Here is a 15787-nt window from a genome sequence, read left to right on the forward strand (position 1 = left end):
AAATGTCCGGCCGGCGCCGCGGCTCACTAGGCTAATCCTCTGCCTTGCGGCGCCGGCACTCCAGGTTCTAGTCCCGGTCGGGGCGCCGGATTCTGTCCTGGTTGCCCCTCTTCCAGGCCAGCTCTCTGCTGTGGCTGGGGAGTGCAGTGGAGGATGGCCCAAGTGCTTGGGCCCTGCGCCCCATGGGAGACCAGGATAAGTACCTGGCTCCTGCCATCGGATCAGCACAGCACGCCGGCCGCGGTGGCCATTGGAGGATGAACCAACGGCAAAGGAAGACCTTTCTCTCTGTCTCTCTCTCTCTCACTGTACACTCTGCCTGTCAAAAAAAAAAAAAAAAAGCTAAATGTCAAGCCAACAAATACTTAACCCATGCTGAATGTTCTGTACTTCCGGGTCTGTGGACGTAGGTTGCTTGGAGTACTCAGAGTCCCTGCCCCTGGCTCCCAGTCCCCAGCTCAGCCACCTTCTCCCTCCACCCCTCACTTGTTTCTGCACCTCCGAAAACACCTGCCCCTTAGCCACTTCTCTGGACCTGTGACTGTGTGGTCCTTCCTCTCAGGGCTGGGTCTGGAGGGCGCTGCATGGGCTCTGGACGTGGACTTGAGGCCATCTGAGTGTGGGACTTCCAGATTCCAGGGCCTGGAGGGGGTCCAGAAGCAGATGCCGTTAGTGCATTTCCCCTTACCCCTGCAGACTCCTTGCCCTGCGGGAAGGGGTGTGGCTGGGGCAGAGGTCCCCTTGCCAAGGTGTGAGAGGGGTGCTGGCTATGGTCTGTTCAGAGTGGGCAGCAGTTACTGTAGGCATCAGAATGGGGGTGAGGCCAAGAAGCTTTCTAGTTCTGCAGTCCTGGGCTCTTTGCACCTCCAGGTGGCCCTTTATTCTCAAAATGATGGCTTTGAGTTACAGGAAGAGATTTACTGTCCAGGGTTTGGGGCCAATCTAAGGCTTGAAAGTTGACATTTTTGGCTGTGTGACATTGAGTTTATCGGGCTCAGTTTTCTCATCTGTAAAATGGGATGAACTGAGAGGATGAAATGATGAGACTGGCTTAGCAGGTGCTTGGTAACTGGAAGCTGTACTGTCCTTTTCCTATCACTGTTGCCATCTCTCGGGTCCATTGCTACCAGCTCTACGTCAGCCACTCTGGAGCCAGCCGTGGAAGGCAGAGGGCTGTGGCTTTCTAGTTTATTCCCTGCACTCTGAGTCAGCAGTGCTGGGGGCGTGGCGTCTGAATTCGCCAGCGTCCCTTATTTAATTGTGAGCCATCAGCAGGTCACTAAACTTCTCAAAGCCTCAGTTTCCCAGAGAGTAATGTGGGTGTAGTAACAGTATCTATGTGCAGGGGTATTATTAGGGCTAAATGAGAGAATGTACCTAGGCCCTTCAACAAGGCCTGCTTGGCATAAAGCAAATTTCCAAAACTGTCAGCTGCGAGAGTGCTTCACAGAGCTCAGGGAAAAGGGAGTTTATTTGGGCGCAAAAAAATTGAAATCTATGCAATTTTTTGGTAATACACATTTTCCACGGACTTTTTGAAAGCCCCTCGTCCGTTTTACCAACAGCCTCCCTTCTCTCTCCGCTGTCCGCGAAGGGCAGATGCTGTCAGGGGTATTCGGGCTGTGCTGGAGCTGCCCCTGGGAGCCGCTGGATGCAGTCATCAGCTCTGAGCTTTCTTCACTCAATGAAATAGCAGCCTCGGAGGAAGAAAAACCAAGACTCTGATTCGATTGCTAACATGCAAGCTCTAATTGCTCTGGGAAGGAGCCTGCGTGGGCAGAATCATTTCTCGTGGTGTTCTTCCTTGCACCCCACGGGCAAAGCTTCGTCTCCGTCCGGCCTTTCCATGACATCGGAGAGAAGAATTTGCTGAGGAAAGAAAACAGCAGTGGGGGCTCTTGAGCCAGACAAGGAGATCGCGGCAGGAGCGCTGCTCCTCTGCACAGCTTCACTCCCTGCTTTTCCCTGTGCAAGGAAACTCAACAGGTCCGAGCCAACGACAGACAGATCTGGCGACCTCGGGCACCGCAGGGTCTGGTAAATGCTGGGCCACCTCGGCTTAGGCTCGTTCTGCTCCGGTTGCAGCCTGGTAGGGGAGGGGTGGTGAGAGGAACCAAAACATGTGAGAGCCTTTGATGCTGGTGCCTGAGACCGGGCCCCCAAATGGAGCGCAGCCGAACCTCTCATCCCAGCGCGTTTCCCGTGGGCAACTTCACACTTGTTGATCCTCTCCACTTGCTCCTGTGTCACCAGAGTGACTTGCTCAAGAGGGAGGGAGAGAGAGACACAGAGAGAGTCTTCCATCCGCTGGTTCACTCCTCAGATGGCCACAGTGGCCAGGGCTGGGCCAGACTGAAGCCGTGAGCCAGGAACTTCATCTGGGTCTCCCACATGGGTGCAGGGGCCATCTTCTGCTGATTTCCCGTGCGCATTAGCAGGGAGCTGGATCAGAAGCAGAGCAGCCAGATGCAAACCAGTGCTCCCATCCTGGATACAGGTGTCAGGTGTTGCAAGCAGTGGCTTAGCTGGCTGCATCACAGTGCTGGCCCCAATAATATAAATCTTTAAAATAAAAGTGACTCTTTGACCTTGGGCCAGAACCATGATCCAGAATAAACCTGTTTTTTTCTTAACTCACCCAGTCTGTGGTACTGTGTTATCAGCAACAGAAAACAGACTAAGAACCCAAGCAGGACAGCACAGGGCCTGGGGAATAAAACCCTGCGCTGAAATGGAGAGAGACGCACTCCTTGGTCCCAGGTCTCTGTGGAACCCATCAGTTCTTGGTTCGATGAGAGCTGGAGGGCACACAGGACCTCCGTGGTGCCCTCCCCACCCCGTACACCCTCAGGAAGTCTCCAGTGGCACACAGGGCTCCTGGGGGAAGACAGTGAGGCCGTCCTGCCTCCTGCAAGAGGTAGAGCCGCCTTGTGAGGCAGCAACACCAGTCATGGAGCTCAGGGTGAGAACTGATATCGTGGCTCTCCACCGTGTGTGATGAGCAGATGAGATCTGAGTCGTGGCCTCAGCCATGCTTGTAGGCTTGCGGGGGTGGGGCTCGGGGACAAGCGACTCTGGCAGATGGCAGGGTGGCCTGGGCCACCTCTACCAGGAAAGGCTGCGCTATCTCACCAGGGCTGGTTCTTGGCCCTGCGTGCTTCCTGCACACTGACCTGCCATGGCAAAATGCCGACCAGCACCCGGAGGCTCCTCGCGTCTCCACTCCAGGGATGCGTCTTTCGGAGAGCAGCAGTTGGAGGTCTTCTCAGGCCGGAAGAAGGAACAGAAGTGGGAAGAGGCACCCGTGGTCACCCTGGTTACAGGGAACAAGGCCCACCTGCCAGGGATATACATTTTCTGCTTTGGAACAAGATTTAGGCTGAATGAATCTGTTAGTAAGAAGAGAACTTCCCCTTGAGCTTTGACTCAATTTTCAAACTATCGATTCATCTGTGATAATTTCCACGTGAATGATTTTCTGCGTGCCGTCCTCTGATTTTAGCTGGGCTTGTGTTTGGTCTGCTGGCATCCCAGAAGCATTGCTGCTGGCATCCAGAATCGAATCAGTGCACTCTGTTTTTGTGAAACAGACATTCAGAGAAACAGCACTTTGGGAGCTGGAATGAAACGTAGAGGCCATGTAATTCCACTGCTCCTCTTACAGCGCAGTGGAATTGATTGCTGCAGGAGGTCACGCGGCTAATTAAGGTGAACTTGAGAGTGGAGCTCAGGTAGCACTGCCTCGTGGTCTGGGATGCAGACATTTGTTCTGTAATTTTACACTTTGGATTCCATCAGCTGGACCAGACATATGACGAGGGTGTTCTAGCAGTTCATGGAGAAATGGAATCAAAAGATGATCAGTTTATTTTGGTACAGAATGATTTTTGAAATCCACACATAATACACATGTCCTATATGAATTATTTCATAATAATACATAATAATATTATTTCATAATGCACATTTCCTATGAACTTTTTGACGATCTTTCATCAATGTGAATGTCAACAAATTTTTGCACCAAAATACACTTATCTTTTCCTTCTCTTTTTCGTAACCTTTTTGAAGTACCCTTGTATTAGGGCTCAGGTTCTTTTATTCTTTTGTAAAATTTTGTTTCTTTGAAAGGCAGAGTTACAGAAAAAGAGTGGGAGAGAGCTTCTATCTACTGGTTTAGTCCACAAATGGCTGCAATAGCCAGACAGGAGCCTGGAACTACACCCAGGTCTCCCATGTGGGTGGCAGGGGCCCAAGCACTTGGGCCATCTCTGGCTGCTTTCTCAGGAGCATTTGCAGGGAGTTGGACTTGAGGTGGAACAGCCGGGACTCGAACCAGTGCTCATATGGGATGCCAGCTTAACCCCCTGCGCCACAATGCCGGCTCTCAAGGGCTCAGGTTCTTTTTTTTTCTGTGTATTTTTCTTGGAACGAATTTGCAGATTGCTCTCTGAGGTGCCCACGGTCAAAATGGATGGAGTAGTAAACATTGAAACACACTGCAGGTTCCTTGAGTGCTGAGATCCTGCTCACCCGAAACGCCTCTGTTTACCGTGTGGAGCCTTGGAGAGCAAGCATCACGTACGTGACTCTGATCTGATTTTACTGAACTTTGTCTCCTTCCTCCTGCGGCCTCCTCCATTCCTCCTCTTCCTCCCTCTGCCTTTCCTCTGATTTTAGCTGGGGTTGTGTTTGGTCTGCTGGCATCCCAGAAACATCCTCCCCTCCCGCCTCACCCCTCCTAAGCACCCTCCTTCCTACATTTGAACTTGTGCTCTGACTGCTCCTAGGTCTGCCTGAGCAGGAAGTCCGACCCCCGGCTTTGTCCACATCAGCAGATTCCCACATCCTGCCCTCCTTCTTCCCTTCTCGTCCCACTTCCCCCCGAGCTTTTGTTTTCCGAAGTGCAGGCCTCTCAAAATTAATGAACACATTCATTTTCTTCACATGAAATGCACGCTGAAATGGCCGCACTCTCAGTCGGCCGCCAGTGCCTCCTCCGCACATTCGGGGTCTCCCGGGAGCTACCGCAGTGCGTCTCTTTATAACCTTGAGCAAAGATCATGGAGACGCAGGAGGCTCCGAGGAGGCAGAAGCCTTTTTCCGCTCTGCGCTTGCCTGGTCCCTTTGTCTCCTATTACTGGGCACGAGTTTCAGGCTCTGGGCACGAGTCAGGGACTAGATTATACTGTGCAATCAGTATTCTAGGAGGCTGCCAAGGAAAAACCTAAGACGGGATTTTGCTGGCAGAGCAGGTGTCCTGCTTTGAGTTGTAACATTGCCGGGGAGCAATAGCTCATGAAATGACCTTCTTTTCAATTTGTTAAAGGGCAAGCGTTTCTTGGAGACCTGTACGTTCTGCAGAGCTCTAAATCAGGACTGCACTGACCTTGGTTCTTTCAAAATCCCTTGCTCCGATTTGACTTTCACACACTTGGCTGTAAAACCATTCATTTCGTCATTTTACTTGTTAGGAAATTCTGTTTTTATTTATGTGTATTTACTACTGTCATTACTATCATTTTAAAAGGCAGTGAGAGAGAAGGGGGGAAGAGGGAGAGAGAGAGAGAGAGAGAGAGAGAGAGAGAGAGAGAGAATCTTCTATCTGCTGGTTTACTCTCCAAAATACAACAGCTGGGACTGGGCTAGGCCAAAGCCAGGAGCCAGGAGCTTAATCTGTTTCTTCCATGTGGGTGGCAGGTTACTCAAGTCCTTGAGCCATCACTTGCTGCTTCTTAAAGGCGTGCATTGCCAGAAAGCTGGGATCAGAATTTGATTTGGGGGTCTGGTGCTGTGGCGCAGTAGGTTAAGCCTCCACCTGTGGCACTGGCATCCTGTATGATGCCAGTTCGTGTCCCGGCTGCTTCTTGGTCTTGGGCTGGGAGGGGCGCTCTTTTGTGCTTCTATTTGTTGGTCCTCTGAGTCATGCTTGAATCTTTCAAGTTGAGGTTCACGTTCCAAGCTGATCTCCCTGGAAGCCACAAAGGAAACACTGGGGAACTGGCTGTGCCCACACTAACCTCAGCCTGGGCCTTTTTACTCCCCACTGTTGTCCTGCTCCTGTGTGATCCTCGAGGGCCCAGAAAGCACATCTCCTTGCAGCCCTGGGTGAGCAGGCATGCTCTGTGGATCTGTCAAAATTTCACCCGGGACTCTGGGGTTGCTCTAGGAGGCAGGCGTGAAAATATCCCAGGGGTTTGGGCTGGCGCTGTGGCATAGAAGGTAAAGCCGCCACCTGAAGTGCCAACATCCTATATGGGTGCCAGTTCAAGTCCCGACTGCTCAACTTCTGATCCAGCTCTCTGCTATGGCCTGTGAAAGCAGAAGATGGCCCAAGTGCTTGGGCCCCTTTACCTGCATGGAAGATCTGGAAGAAGCTCCTGGCTTCAGATTGGCGCAGCTCCAGCCATTGCAGCCAATTGGGGAGTGAACCAGCAATGGAAGACCAACCTCTCTCTCGGCCTCCCTTCTCTCTCTGTGTAACTCTGACTTTCAAATAAATGAATCTTTGAAAAATAAATAAAAAAAAAATCCCAGGGGCTCTGCTGTCCAAAGGTCCCTGGAAGAGCAGAGATCCACCATTAAATACACATGGAATGGAAGGTTACCTGCCCCCTAGTCAGAGCTAAGCTTAATGCCAACGTGTTAGGTCTCCTTAGTCCTGGCTAGAATGCCTCAACCTCACCAAGTTCTGCCTCTGTAGTTCCCACAAGCAACAAGTTCAGGGCAACTGGCCCTGGAGACTGAAGCCTGCAATGTCTGCTACCAAATGCATCCCTGTGTGCACAGGCTGCTCAGTAATTCAATATTCAACAGCAGCAGAGTACGGTCAAGGTAGTTCTGGCCCCTGCTTCAAGAAACACAAGCCAGGGGACATGTGGCAGGCAGAGTCCCTCGGAGCGGGAAGTCAGGCTCCTGGGTTGCTGTGACACACACACGCCAGGCCTTTCCCACCACGTGGCGCCCCCTAGTCCTGAGTTGTTCCTTGTAAGACACCACCCGCGTGATAACACACACAGCTCCTTAGCCCACACTGCCTTCTGCTGAGGTCTCCGGGTTCCAATATCTTTGATTTTGTCCCGTTGTGTGGTAACAAGCTGACTGTCCAGTGTGAACTGAGTGGTGTCTCCATCCCACTTAGACATGTGGGTGGCAGTCACCCCCAAGGTGACTGTATTTGGACAGGGGGCCTCCAAGGCGGGTAACTGGGGTTAAGAAGGTTCATAAAGGTGGGGCCGCGACCCCACAGGATTAGTGTCTTTCTGTGAAGAGAGGCCAGAGGGCTCATTCTCCCTCTGCCATGCGAGGACATGGCTGGAAGGGGCCTTCTGCAAGCCAGGAGGAGGGCGCTGGGCCCCTCATTGCAGACTTCCAGACTCCAGCGCTGGGAGAAAAGCAATGGCTACTGTGGAAGCCACTCGGAGTATGGTTTGTCGTTAGGACAGCCGGAGAAGACGAAAGCACAGCACCTCCGAGAATTCCTGTCTCAATGGCCTTGAACCAGGGGCAAGCTGGAGGCCAGGTGGAGCTTCCTTACCTACGTACGCCCTCTCCCAGCTCCACATGCACACAGTGCGGTCCAGAGAGGATGACAGCAGCATTTTGTCTCCTGTTATCAGCTCCAGTCAAATGAGATAAAGGGGAGAGGAGAGGGTCCTCCAGGCCGCTACTGCACGGAAAGGACTTGCATCGCGACGTCAGTTCTCTTCTAACCAAGGTTGGAACGCAGAAGCCGGGTTAATCTCCTGAACTATCCTTGGGAATGTCATTTCCCCACCTCCTACCACACCATGACCCTCCCCGTTCTCCCACTCCAGCCCCAGACGTCAAATGCGATGAACTGGAAACCACCTGTGGGCCATGGGTCTGGGGGAAGATCAGCACATTGAGAAGCATCATCTAGCACGAGTTCAAACCCCACCCTCAGCTCAGACTCCTTTCCACCCCGCTCAAAACAGTCCCAAATTTACTAAGCGCACACACTTACACTAAAACACCAGGGCAATTCAAGGAAAACAATCATCCACTTATAGAAAAATGCAGGGGGCCAGCACTGTGGTCCAACAGATTAAACTGCTGCTGGCAATGCTGGAATCCCATGTTGGAGTGCCGGTTAGAGTCCTGGCTGCTCTGTTTCCCATCTGGTCTCCTGCTAATGGGCCTGGGAAGGCAGCAGAAGATGGTCTAGGTACTTGGGCCCTGCCAGCCATGTGGGACACCAGGATGGAGCTCCTGGCTTTTGGTTTCTGCCTCTCCCAGACCTGGCTGTTGTAGGTATCTGGGGGAGTGAACCAGCAGATGGAAGATTCTCTCTCTGTCTTTCCCTCTGTCTCTCTATTGCTCTGCCTTTCAAATAAATAAAGGCTTCCAATCTTTTTTTTTTTTAAAGATTGATTTATTTATTTGAAACTCAGAGTTACACACAGGGAGAAGTAGAGGGAGAGGGGGAGAGAGAGAGAAAGAGAGGTCTTCCATCTGCTGGTTCACTCCCTAGATGGCCACAATGGCCACAGCTGTGCCAATCCGAAGCCAGGATCCAGGAGCTTCTTCTGGGTCTCCCACATGGGTGCAGGGACTCAAGCACTTGGGCCATCTTCTATTGCTTTTCCAGGCCACAACAGAGATCTGGATCAGAAGTAGAGCAGCCAGGACTTGAACTGGTGCCCATATGGGATGCCAGCCCTGCAGGCGGTGGCTTTACCAGCTACGCCATAGCGCCGGCCCCCCCATCTCTTTCTTTGGTTCTGTCTGAGCAACATGTTTCTTGCTTCCATCAACAGCAGAACTGAAGCACTGTTTGCCCACTTCAGAGGGCTCCTGAGAGGGACTGATTTGGTCAACACTGTGGGGATTATTTTTGGTCTTTTGCAAACTCTTGAGCACCATCGAGGGTACTCACGGTGTCACTGGGCTGACGTGGGCCCTCCAGAACGTGACAGCTAAATGAAAAGGCAGAACGCATCTAGGTAAGGTGGGAGAGTCAGCATGCCATGATGCCGGCTGCTGTGGACAGTTCCTGCGGGCTGACACACATCTCGGCCCTGCTACACTAATCCCGTGGCTGCTCACTTACCTACTATGGTAAGACTCCAGGCCAGGTCCCAGACATATGAAATAGGAATGGGAGCCGTGTTTGGTTTCATCCAGTGCTTCAGGTTTGGTAAAAACATAGATGCAAGTAATCCAAAAGAGTTTAAAACTGTAGCCTAGGGAAAGCCATATTCCCAACACTGGGAATAAAATAAAATACAAAGCAGATCATTTTTATTTTTATATCCTGATTTCTCTTACTTTGCCACTTAAACTTCTCCTGAGGTGGGATAAGCAAAGAATAAAGAGAAGTATGTGATTGTTTATCTCTAGATTGGCTTTCTGGAAATCTATTTGATGGCATATTTTGTAGCCACTTAAGAACGAGAGTAAGTATGCTTCTTTGGGAAGTTGTCTAAGAGACAAAAAAAAAAAAAAGTTCTGAAAATTATGTATCATTGTGTGTGTGTGCCTCTATAGTACAAACAGCTACATGTTTTTTTAAGGACCCAGGATCTGGGGCCGGTGCTGTGGCATATTGGGTAAAGCCACCGCTTACAGTGCTGGCATCCCATATGGGCGCTGGTTCTAGTCCAGGCTGCTCCTCTTCCAATCCAGCTCTCTGCTGTGGCCTGGGAAACAGTAGAAGATGGCCCAAGTCCTTGGGATCCTGCACCTACATGGGAGACCCAGAAGAAGCTCCTGTTTCCTGGCTTCAAATCGGCCCAGCTCCAGCAATTGTGACCATTTGGAAAGTGAAATAGTGGAAGATTCTCTCTCTCTCTCTCTCTCTCTCTCTCTCTCTAATTCTGGCTTTCAAATAAATAAATAAACATTAAAAAAAAAAAAAAGAAAGAAAGACCCAGGATCAGCTCTGAGAATGCAATGTCAGGTGGTTTCACTGTTGGGCAAACATCCTAGAATAGGCCTGGATAAAGCAGGAAGCTGCATTTCTAGGCAATACCATCGCACAGAGCCACCAATAGACACGCAGTCTGGTGTTGACCAAGCCGTTGTTACGTGGCACATGACTGTAAGAGCACATGTGTGTCCACAGGCCTTCTGGAAGGAGATTCAGACTCCTTAGCAGCCTTGCTAGGGAGCATTCGTGGGCGATGTGGGTGGAAGAGGAGGTCAGGAGAACAACTTCCATTTCTCACTTTCCATTATTGCCTATTGCTTGTTTTTCCCCTAAGCATAAGCACTTTTATAATTGTATAAGTGTTCTGAAACTTCAAACAGATTTTGGCTACTACCAAAGCAAGATATGTGCAGAAAAAAATAGAAAAAAAACACAGATGTTCAAAAAGAAGAAAATTAAAAATATCTGTAACCTCATCTACAGAGAGACAGTGTCTGTTAAAACCTTGGTTTCTGGCTTCCCAAGCCTTCCAGCTTTGCTTTAATGAAGAAAGGAAGCCTACTGTAATTCCCTGTAGTGAACTGATTTTTTCATTTAAATGTTTTTTACAAATATTTTTCCTGTGAGTGCATTTTCATATATAGCAGCATTATTTAATGACTAAATAATATTCTAAAGCATTCTACCATCATGTATTTAATCAAGGCCCCTTAAGTTGGACATACAGAGTGTGTCTATTTCTCTCTCTCTAATAAACAAAATACTGATGCATGATCTTATAACTAAATCCTTGTGTTCATTTATTATTTCTTCCAGCCAAAGCCCTAGAAGTGGATTGCCATTGAAAGCCTTGGATGCGTATTATCAACCTGCTTTTCAGATAACGTACACTCATTGCCTCTATTCAAGAGCATATCAGCACCCATTTTCCTGCCTCTTTGCCAATGCTGAATACCTTCATTAAAACATTTTTCTCTAAATCTGCTTTTAAAGGATCTTAAAAGAATCCATCTTCATTTGGCCTAACTTAATTTTCCCAACCAGGATATTGCACTAACAAACGGACGTCGCACCCATCACAGTGGGTAACGTGGACAAATCCATTGCCTACTCTGGGGAGGCTGTTGTTCCGGTCCCTGCAGGCCGTAGTCCTGGATGTGGTAGTCACGGATGAAGCCTTGCTGGTCAGCCAGGTAGGTGAGGCTGTCCTCTGCCATCACGGCCATGCTGCTGATCTGAGCTCTCCCTCCAGCCTGAGACACACACACACACACACACATACACACACAGCTTGTTAAAGGCATACACAGACACATACACACTGTTGTTAAACACACACACACAACTTAAACACACACACGCACGGCTCATTCTGGATGAAAATTGCCTGCTGGGTAACCGTGAGGGAAATGCTATATCCAGTTGATGGTAAGAGCTGCACTTACCATAATGCTCTGTGGCTATTAATCCTCCAGGGAGAGATAGGACCCCCATGAAGGGGAATAAAGCTACAGGCCTGGAACCTACAGTCTAGTCCCAAACCAACCCCACAGCAGGGAAGCTGTTTTCCCTTGACTGCCCAACTTACAGGGATGAAGCATGCAATGAGGCCGGCCCTAACAAACAGCCTCCAGAGGGTGGTGGAACCTGGGAGGGAAGGGGCAGTAAGCAGGGAGCATGGCATTTGCAGTTTGCCAGGGGCCTTGAGTCTCCAGGGCTTGTGCTGAGATCCCCGAGCCTCCCAGCCCTGGAGCAAACAGCTCTCCCGTCCCTTCCGCACCGGGTTTATTTTGATCTGGTTAGGATTAGTGGTGGATGCTGGGGAAGGCAGTCCTTCCTGTCCGTGGGTTTTGGTTTCATTGTCTTCTCCACTAATCAGGCAGCCTTCCTGGGACAGGAGGGGAGTACAGTGGAGCCTTGCTCTGGTGCAAGGTGACATCTTGCAGGCTGGGGTGTGGTGTGTGGGTTTATTTTGAATGCACTGTGGGACTTCCTAGACCCACAGGGAGTCCCTGGGGGTTCTTTGTGGCCTCTGGGTCACGGTTCTTGCCCATCGTCTACATGTGTACATTGGCTTGACCTTCACAAAGTGGGACTCTGTGCCTTTCTCATCCTCTTGGGAGCTCCCTGAGCCATCTTAGGATTCTCTCCCTCCTCCAGGGAATGGGTGTGTATGCTCTGTGTGTGTGTGCTCTGTGTGCCCACTCAGATAAAGCAGAAGTGAGAGGTGCCTCAGAGAAGGGGGGGATGGAGGAGGGAGGTGACTGAGGGCCCCCAGCACCCTCAGGGCCTGAGCTGTGGAGCTGTGGGGCCTGGGGCACAGAACAGAGCAGTGGGATCAGGTGGGCCAGCTCCCTGGACAGTGAGAACACAACCAGCCACGCAGTCCTGAACCACTCCTGCACCCAGAGCGGCACAAGGTGGCTGCTCTCCACTTAGAATTTTACTGAAAAGCAAGTATTGGGGCTCCTATCAGCCACAGGGGAGGCCGGCTTTGGCCTGGCTGGGCCCCAGTCATTGTGGGGCTTTGGGGAAGTAACAGCAGCAAATGGGAACTCACTCTGTCTCTTTTTCTTTCTGTCTGCCTCTTAGATAAAAATAAATAAGAATTAAAAACAAAACAAAACAAAAAATCCTAGGGCTTTGGGGCTGGACCCAGGGGGTCTGCACTTTTTTTTTTTTAAGATTTATTTATTTATTTGAGAGTCAGAGTTACACAGAGAGAAGGGAGGCCAAGAGAGGTCAGTCTTCATCCGCTGGTTCACTCCCCAGTTGGCCACAATGGCCGGAGCTGGGCCGATCTGAAGCCAGGAGCCAGGAGCTTCTTCCGAATCTCCCATGCGGGTGCAGGGGCCCAAGGACTTGGGCCATCTTCTACTGCTTTCCCAGGCTACAGGAGAGAGCTGGATCGGAAGTGGAGCAGCCAAGCCTCGAACCGGCGCCCATATGGGATGCTGGTGCTTCAGGCCAGGGCGTTAATCCACAGCAGCCCCCATGCTACTTGTTTAATGTTGTCTCGCTGATCGAGGTGGCTCTGGCCCCAGAGGACGTCCCCCAGCTCTGGGGGAAAGGGGCCCTCTTCCTCCTCTCAGAAGGAGCAGGCTGCCCAAGGGACCTGTGGCCCCGCCCACACCACACCATGGGGCTCTTTGCTTCGCCTGCCTGGACTCCTCCCTCAGTTGCCCATGGCTGCTGGCGCACCTTTCCCTGAAAGCCTGTGCTGACCAGAGCCACCATGCCCCCTGCAGCTGCCTGGTGGGGCTGGTAGGGGCCGTGAAGCAGGGAGATGGGATTCTGAGGAGGTAGGGGCAGAGTCCAAGCTGCAGCTCATCACCTCCCTAGAGGAGAGGTTGAATCTGGAGCAGCCTGGGGGTGGGGATGCTAGATGATCTAGTCCCTAAAGACAGAATAAGGCCAGCAGGAAGTGGCAGAGGGAGCAGGGGGTGGGAGGTGAATCTTAGGGACCCCGACTTGTGCAGCTGGGCTCAGAGAGCCAGTCTTAGGAAAGAGGGACACTCGCCTGCATGGAGCTCTGGCCTTACCTCTGGGCCCGTTGGCCATGAGTGAAGCAGCCGGCAAGTCCAACTTGGCCACCTGCATCTTCAGGAAGGCGAGGCAGGAGACACCGCCGTCTGGGCCTGGCCATGGGGGAAAGATTCATGGCTCTTCCTCCTCCTCCACCCACAGCGCGCGCCTCCCTGTTCCCTGCCCCAGCCTCTGCACAGTCCCTTACCCCCACCCCCGTGATTGGTTTCAGTGGACATTCAGACACCAAGGGAGGCACAGGTGGCCGCCACGCTGGCAGACAGCCCCACCAGCCTGCTCAGTAGAGGCCAGTCCGACAGAGAGGCTAACGGCCCTGGCAGCCTGGAGAGAGACAGGGCCAGGAGACTTGACAGGGGCAGGAGGGAGGGGCTGAGAGTTCTGAGACACCCAGCAGGTGCTCAGGGGCTGAGCCTGGGGTCTGTGGATACTTGCCAAGGGTACCTCCTTCCCAGGAGTGCCTGGTTGGAATAAAGTGGATTAACCCTTACAGCACCTTGGACATTCGCCACTGGCTTTCCTGCACAGGGGACTCTTGTCAGTCCTGTTGTCAGCCAGGAAGGGACCAAGACCACAAAGATGTCCATTCATTACCACATTTACTTATTTATCTATTTTTTTTTAAATCTCCATCTGTTATGTGTGTCTCAGGGACTCGGCATGTGCCCAGCACCACAGAAAGAAGAGAAGCAGAGATCCTAACCAAAATAGCAGGGACTGCTCCCAAGGAAGGGACAGACGCCATCAGCTTGTGCTGTAGAGTGCTTTGCTGTGTGTGGAGGGACAGGGACGGAGACAGTGGCTCAGGGGAGGCTGGCTTTGCTGGAATCTTGAAAGATGGGACTGACACTGGGCAGAGAGGGCCCTCCAGGGGGAGGCAGGTGGCAAACCCAGGCCTCCACAACATGGCTAAAGCCCTGGCTCACTCCCGATGCACCTGCTCCTTCCGCAGTCTGCCACTCCTCTACTAGACCACGCAAGGCCCCTCCGCCTTACTGCTGCTCATCCCCTGTCGGCTCAGCGTGCTTAGGACAGAGGACTCCGGTGTTTGCTCTTGGTGAAAAATCTTGCAAACCTACTTAGATCCAAACCTGCAAGAGCCGTGAAGAAAGTGGTCCCTTGGAAAGAGGGAGCCTGGGCACAGGTTCTCCTAATCCCACTCCCCCTGAGGCTGGGGGCTCCAGGGGTGCGTGGCCCACACTGGAGGGAAGATGAATGGTCTTATGTATAAGGGCTTGTCGAGCCCTGAGTGGCCGCAGCCCTCTCCCCAGTGTGATGGTGTTTGGAGGTGGGGCCTTGGGGAGGTCATGAGGGTGAAGCCCCTTCCGATGGGGTCACAAAAGGGACCCCAGGGGCGCACTTGCTGTCTTCCTGTCACAGGCTGGGCCCAGGAGGGGGTTCCTTCACAAGAACCCAGCCTTGCTGCCTCTCTGATCTCAGACTTCCGGCCTCCAGAGCCATGAGAGAGAAGTTTCGTCGCTTATAAAGCATCTGGCTTACCGTGTTTTGTCACAGCAGCCTGACGGACGGTATGAACAATGGGATTGGTGCCGGAGTTGATACAACACATCTCTCCACGATGCCGCCCGTCGGCTAGCATGCGACACTACTTCTTCGGCTTGTCTGTGAGCTCAGGGCCGCGCTGTCACTTGGGAGCTACAGAGGACACGGCAGACACAGGGCCCTGCCCTCGAGGGGGCTGATGGCAGCAAGGAGGACTGTTCAGTTCAGGCCACTCACTGTTACTCACCTGGCCCCAAGGTGGGCACTGTCCCAGCATGGCTGTATTTCATGATAGCAAACATGGGCACACAGGCACTGTGCATCCATCTTACAGGAAGACAGATGCTTTCAGAACGAATCAGACGTGGCCCCAGTCACACAGCTCTCATGGGGGAGTTTAGGGTCCAAACCCAGGTGTTTGCCTCCAAAGCCTAGGATCTCGACAGGGTGCTTTGTGGGGGTCCACAGGGGCTGAGTTCTGGAGGCGGCAGAATGGGGTGTTGCCCACCTGGAGGTGTGGCTCCTGCATGGCTCCTTCGCCCCAGTGGCCTCCCTGATGCCTGGAAGGCACCACCAGCGATGTTGAGCTAAGCACCGCTCTACTCTGGGGCTATCGGGCTCCTGGGCGTGTTGGACTCAGGGCAAGGAAGGGAGAAGGGACACGAGGACAAACTCCCTTCACTTGTCTGCCTGTGTCCTGGAAGAGAGGCTGGAAGCCCAGGGAATGGGGGTGCCTGCTGGCTTCCTCAAATAACTGCATCATCCAGGTGGAGTCTACAAGAGCACGTGGGAACTTCAGAGGGTCTGTGGAAAGTGGAATAAACGTAAGCTCACTTTGATGTGAAATCT

General features: G+C 52.1%; 1 pseudogene; it reads right to left on the reverse strand.

Moving 5' to 3' along the window:
• Positions 1 to 6036: 6036 nt before the first annotated feature.
• Positions 6037 to 15787, reverse strand: part of LOC108178795 (cilia- and flagella-associated protein 337-like) — a 58542-nt pseudogene continuing 48791 nt past the window's right edge.

Source organism: Oryctolagus cuniculus, chromosome 9 (genome assembly GCF_051225735.1).
Source record: "Oryctolagus cuniculus isolate XC-2025 breed Fujian yellow rabbit chromosome 9, ASM5122573v1, whole genome shotgun sequence".
Lineage (NCBI taxonomy): Eukaryota > Metazoa > Chordata > Mammalia > Lagomorpha > Leporidae > Oryctolagus > Oryctolagus cuniculus.